Here is a 6,759-nt window from a genome sequence, read left to right as displayed (position 1 = left end):
CCCTGCAGGGATGGCTGGGCAGAAATGAGAGGAGCGAGAACTGATGAATTCATTCTTTTCCCCTCTACCAAAGTCTGCTCTTGGGTTTTGCCTTGCTCTCTGCTCAGCTTAGCTCCCACACACCAGGACTCGAAAAGGGGCTGCTCTTTAGGGAAGAGTATTCAGCAACGCCACTTAGACTCCCAGAGGGTTGTCAGGGTTTTTTCAAAGTTTCCATTTAGGAATAATTTCCATTTTAGGAATATTCCATTTAGAGGTTTCCTTCCTTCCTTCCTTCCTTCCTTCCTTCCTTCATTCCTTCCTTCCTTCCTTCCTTCCTTCCTTCCTTCCTTCCTTCCTTCCTTCCTTCCTTCCTTCTCCTTCCTTCCTTCCTTCCTTCCTTCCTTCCTTCCTTCCTTCCTTCCTTCCTTCCTTCCTTCCTTCCTTCTCCTTCCTTCCTTCCTTCCTTCCTTCCTTCCTTCCTTCCTTCCTTCCTTCCTTCCTTCCTTCAGAAGTTAAAGATCTTCCTTCCCTCCTTCCTTCCTTCCTTCCTTCCTTCCTTCCTTCCTTCCTTCCTTCCTTCCTTCCTTCCTTCCTTTCTTTCTTTCTTTCTTTCTTTCTTTCTTTCTTTCTTTCTTTCTTTCTTTCTTTCTTTCTTTCTTTCTTTCATCACTCCCAGCAAAACCCATAAAAAGAAACAGTGGGAAAGGTAGTGAAAAAATGAAACCCAACCAAATCTTCAATGGGACTTTTCCTTACTGGAATGCCCAGTTTTCCTTACTGGAATTCCAAGGCCCAAAATGATCAAAACCTGTGCCATTTGGAATAGTTCATTAGTGTATTTTGGAGTTTTTCCAGGGAAATTTCTGGGAACAAGACATTTCTGGGAAATGCATAATTCATAGTAAGAGGACCCACCATTTTCTCACTGAAGGTTGATTCTTTAATTTTGCTATATCATGTCTAAGTCATACCTTGGTCTGATACCTTTCAAGACCCAGCAGATATTAACGGACCACTTTCTTGGGTGCTCAGTGATGTATAAAGAGAGGTTCTGACTCTTGGTCTGAGCCTTTAAGGAATATGCGCGTTCTGTCCAGGGCTGCTCTCAGTGTGTGTCTCCATTGTACTCTCTCTTCTTTTATAGAATCTGAAGACAGAGTTGGATTAAACCACAGGGCTCATGTGGACCCATCCATCTGTGGTGTGATTTCAGATACTGCCTTTCCATGACGTCTTTCCTAACCCAGCAGCCAGACTAATTATTCCTTGCTCCGAGTTCCCATGCACCTTGCACAGAGTCTGTTACAGCTCACCCCGGCGTGCAGTATAATTATTTGTTTGCATGTCTGCTCCTGATCTGTGGGCTCCTGAGAACCAACATCATGTCTCACTCAGGCTTGAATTCCACCCTAGCTCCTAGCAGAGTTCCTGGCAAATGGTATCTGCTCAGCCGACGAATGAAGAAAGTCCCACTTTCTGAAGACAATAAAGCTAGGGATGCAGAAAGAGAGAGAGGAGGTGATCAAGATCTTTATCCCTGCTCATATTTTCTGCAAATAATTATGAAAGGGAATGAGCTAATAGTGGAACGTATTGTTTCCGTTTTCTGTCGTTGCTATCTCTGACCAGATTTGCAGAGGCCACGTGCTTCTAGCTTGTCCTTGCACGTTGCTTCATCATCCTATGTAATGCGGTTTGGTTTACTCTGGCTAATGATGGAAGGCTGCAAGCCCTGCTCTTTGCCCCAGAGAGGACGGGAATGTCTTGCTCAAACTTCTGACTGGCTGGACCCGCTCTTTCTTTGTATCACAGGAAGATGGAGTTGGCTGGGAAAGGTGAGATCATTTCCTGAATCTTTTTTCTGTCTTTCTTTTTTTTTCCTTTTGTTTTCTTAGTGTTTCTTGTTTTTCAGACAACTCACAGAGTCCACCTGACTATGCTGTTGGAATATTTTTAGCGGCAAAACATGTTTTGACCTCAAAGTTCTGAGCAGTCTCTTGCAAAAGAGGAGCCAAGTTCCCAGTTTGCTGTTGGCATTACCAGTTAGTATCAGCATGAAAGACAGGTGGGGGGTGGGGGTCTTCAGCTTTGTAAACTTACGCTCACAAAGCTGTTTGCCCAAAATTTTATTTCTGACTCTGTCCGTGTGCACTGAAGTATTATAAAAAGAGAATGAGCATTAAAACTGCCAGAGGTGACCTTCAAGGTAGATAACAACCTTTCTAGCACAGGCAGAGCCAATCAGAGGCTTCCAACTCTTTAGTTGCTGGGCTGAGATATCTTGGGGGAGGGGCTAGGGAGCCAGGACAAGGAAGTGGAGTTATGGGGGATGGGGTGGGGACAGGGGCTTGAGGCAGCAGCTGTTTACCAACTGATATGAAGCTAGTTCAAAATCCATACAACTTGTATGGCCACACGGATGTATCCCAGCTGAATGTCTGCCCAGAGAGTAGGAAAGAACTGGTGCAATGAACATCTCCACCAAGTAGTCTTGGAGAGTGGTTCCCAAACTGCCCCCACAATAGAATCCCTGGAGGATCTTTTAAAAATGCCAAAGTCCAGGCCACAATCTCTGGGGTGGGACCCAGTGTCATTGAAGCTCCCCAGGTGACCCCCACCGAGCATACAAGTCAAGAATACTACTTTATGACATTATTTTGTCTCTTAGTTTCCTTCTCAGTAAAAAGTAGACAATGATACCCAGCTCATCAGCATTTTGGAAAAATCAAAGGATTATGTGCAATGTCTGACATATAGCAAGTGCTCACTAATTATTTCCCTTCTCTTTCCTTTCTGAGATTCTTTATTATCCTTTGTCTCTTGATAGGGGAGGAAGAATATCTTTTCCTTCTACCCATCTTAGGTTCATTGGCTAGGGCTCCTGTAACAAAAGACAGATTAATAGGAGAAAAGTGTACCAATTCATTTAACATAAGTTGTACATGACATAGGAGACTTCATAAAGAAAGGAATACCCAAGGAAGTAGCTAAGCCCCAGTGTTTTTATGGTCAATTTGAGGAGTAGAAAGTTGTGGCAAAACATGACAGGATAAAGAGGTCTGAGCTAAGTGTAATGAACTAGGAGAAACCTAGCTTAGCTTAGGTCTCTTTGTGTTCGAAGATAAAGATGCTCTTTTCTTCTGGGTATAAGAAGGGGACCTCTCACATGACAGTCTATGACCTGCTTCAAGAGAAGGGCAAAGTGTCCTTCCTACACAGGCTGTTTCTCAAATTCCTTCAGCTTAAAACATTCAATATGCCAAGGTGCCATATTTTGGGGTAGCCTATCCTAAACCCCATCGTTCTAAAATACCACCATTTGTATAGACATTCAGCCACTTTAACAAAGGAAAATCCAGGAGAAGGAAGCCAGACGAGTGGGCTAACCAGGATTTACTTCTAAATATTACGTGACATTTTAGAGTTAATATTTTTCCAGCTTTATTAAGGCATAATTGATATATAATAAACTCCACATATTTTAAGTGTACAATTTGATTAAGTTTTGGCGTATGTATATACCTGCAAAACAATATTTTTCCAAAGAAATGAAAACAAATTTCTAAAATCCTACTACAGGAGAGTATTTATGCATGTGTGTATCTATACACAGTCAGTTGCTTTGGATTTTGGCAAACATCTCTTAAAAGTTCTCAGATATGGGCCGGGCGCTGTGGCTCACGCCTGTAATCCTAGCTCTTGGGAGGCCGAGGCGGGCGGATTGCTCAAGGTCAGGAGTTCAAAACCAGCCTGAGCAAGAGCGAGACCCCGTCTCTACTATAAATAGAAAGAAATTAATTGGCCAACTGATATATATATATATAAAAAAGTAGCCGGGCATGGTGGCGCATGCCTGTAGTCCCAGCTACTCGGGAGGCTGAGGCAGGAGGATTGCTTGAGCCCAGGAGATTGAGGTTGCTGTGAGCTAGGCTGACGCCACGGCACTCACTCTAGCCTGGACAACAAAGTGAGACTCTGTCTCAAAAAAAAAAAAAAAAAAAAAAAAAAGTTCTCAGATATGCAGGATCTTTTGAACTTCAAACAAAATTATTAATCACAAATCATATATCTTACAAATGATTCTTTTTTCATCATTTCCATTTTAGACCGTGAGATTTTAATTTTAATTTTATAGTTTATAAAAACCTTGGCATATTTTATCATGTTATTTCCCAAAACTCTGAGTGTTAATTATTATCATCTCTCTTTTAAAGCTAAACAATACAAAGGGACTTGGTTAAGATTATAAATTTAGTGCAACCAGCAGTTTTGATAACTGGTTCCCAGCTCAGAGTTCTCTGTAAGCCCATCCGGAAGTCATTTATGGGCAAGAAAGAGAGGCATGAAAAACTAAACAATTAATTTTTAAAAAATCTTCAAACAGTCTTAACATTTATTTTTTAAATGAAGGTTTATTTTGCCATAGTACACCACCGTTTTTGTACCACGTGTAAATGAATGAACTTTGGCATTAATGAATTCTGTTAGAAACTTGTGATACTCTTGATGCATTGCCAATTAGTCTAGAAGGTGAAAGGCCCCAATAATATCCAGACAGTTTCAATTGGCTTTATTTTACTTTTGGGGAATTTAAGACTTTTTGAATGGAGTTCCTTCCTTCCTTCTTCCCTTTTTTCTTATTTTTGAAGATGGAAGTTGTGATTAATACAGTATGACCATTGACCACGGGGAGTCTTCTTACATACTACTGCAACATTCAGGATAATTAATCCAGAGAAAAAGCCCAGTCCCTTTAGGGGAAATGAGAAGATGTCCATTTTTTGGTGTCTGAAGTGGAGGCAAACTAAGAAAAACAAGAAGGTTCAACCCTGAAAGTAATAGGATCATAGGATTTTAGAGTTGTAAGATCCTAATAAATTAGTAGAAAAATGTAAAACTGGAAGGGATCTTCACAACTTTCTGGTCCAAGCTGCCAAATTTACAGAGCACAAAACGAAGGTCCACCAAGGGGAGATGGTTTCTCCCAGGTCACATAGCTGGTTAGCTAGCCGCAGAGCCAGGCTTAGCACGAAAGTCTCCTAACTCCTAGAGATCCTCCCACTGGACCAGTGGGAATTCAAGTTCCTTCAAGCATGAGGAGCCCTTTTGAAAGTCAGAACTATTTCACAGACACTCATATAACCCTTGATCTGGTAACAATTGGTTGAGAAAAGACATAATGAGAAAAAGCAACCACAGATTCATTAGTAATTTTAAGTTCTTTTATATGGCGCCATCTCCTCCCACAGCCAGGAGGAAAGATCCAGACATGTCTGGGTGGAGGTGGGGATGCTCTTGTGCTTACACCTGCTGATGCAATCTCACCGCTGTGGCCAGACTCTGCTGGTCTGCAAGTTTCACCACACAGTGGAGAGACACTTCCACTAAGAGACATGATAAAAATCCTTTGGGGCTAGGTCTGCCACTGGCAATTTGATTAAATGGTGGAGATACAAGGTAGTAGCAGAGGAGCTTGATGTTGATTATCAAGGAAAGGTGCTACTGTAAAATAGGGCGCAGGAGACTCTAAAAGTTAGTAGAAAATTGTGACCCTGTAGGCAGGTGCTCTATCTCCCCAGCCATTCCCCTACTCTTTTCTGCTCATTTTATTTGGTGGAAGGTTATCTGCCATGACCCAGCTAAAGAATCACGTTTGGTTTAAGCTAATAGGACATTCCCCTTTCTCTTTGCTACACATTTGATTTCACAGCCAGAAGTGGTGGCGTGATCCAGTGTTGGCTGGGAAGACATAGGGGAAGCCTGCTGGGAGCTCCTAGGAGAGCTTTGTCTTTGCTGATAAAAAGTCCAGATAAAGCAGGCTGGTGTCAATATTCCTGTCCAGGTTCCCTGCCTTGAATGTGGCCGTGATGCCCATGGTGGCCAACTCGTGATCATGAAGCAAAGGGAGAGAGCAGAATGAAGATGTGACCCAGAGACCTGCCAATCCTGCTATACCAATGCCAGAAATTGCTTTCTATGTCTTACTGTTTGAAAAAAATAAATCCTTGTTTATTTAAGCCACTGTTAGCTTTTCCAGTATTTGCAGTTGGTTCAAGTCACTATTGGATTTTATATTATTTGCAGCCAAAAGATTTTCTGATAGCAAAAGTTAGAGTTACCCCATTGGGCAAAAAGCAAAGGGAACCTGGAAAAGGTAAAGAAGGGATTTATAAATGGTAGCTGCAGCCTCAGGACCAGGTGTAGAAGTAAGGGCATGATCTCTCTCTCTCTCAGGTATATTTTCCCCTCTCTGCTAACGTATCTGAAAATTGGGTAATCATACCTCATTCCCTCTCTTATTTTTTTTGAAAAACAAAATAGATATCACTTTAGCTATTGCTAGCTTAAGAAAGTTCTGTTTATATTCCGCCATGTTTACCAGGTGTTTTGGGGGTGTGTATTATATACATTCACCACTTGGCTCAAGTTCATAGAATGATGAGGAATGACCCTTAGAAAGGGTGTCAGAGGGAACATTGGAGGAATGTGTATCATCAGAGGATCATGGGCTTGATGCAGAAAACCAGCCTTACAAGGGGCCACATGACTTGGCCACTGCACACAGCACCTGCAGAACATATGTCTTTGGTCACCTCCTTGCTGGGAGCAGGTGAGTTGTGTGCAGCGATGTGTGTAGTCATCAGGATATATGGATCTGGAGCTGTGCAGAAAGAAGGGTATGTTGCAGGTGTGCAATCAAGTGTGGAATATCTGTCATGGGGCCTGCTGTGTTCAACACTCTCTTCTAGCTGGAACTCTCTGGCCTAACAGTGTCCA

General features: G+C 42.2%; 1 long non-coding RNA gene across 1 annotated transcript; it reads left to right on the top strand.

Moving 5' to 3' along the window:
* The first annotated feature begins 1,678 nt into the window (after window positions 1-1,678).
* Window positions 1,679-6,004, top strand: LOC142871399 (uncharacterized). Its single transcript, XR_012919648.1, has 2 exons — window positions 1,679-1,817; window positions 5,825-6,004. It is a non-coding gene; the product is annotated as an uncharacterized LOC142871399 (long non-coding RNA).
* Window positions 6,005-6,759: the final 755 nt, after the last annotated feature.

Source organism: Microcebus murinus, chromosome 6 (assembly GCF_040939455.1).
Source record: "Microcebus murinus isolate Inina chromosome 6, M.murinus_Inina_mat1.0, whole genome shotgun sequence".
NCBI classification, from domain to species: Eukaryota; Metazoa; Chordata; class Mammalia; order Primates; family Cheirogaleidae; genus Microcebus; species Microcebus murinus.
This window is presented reverse-complemented; position numbering and strand designations above follow the sequence as displayed.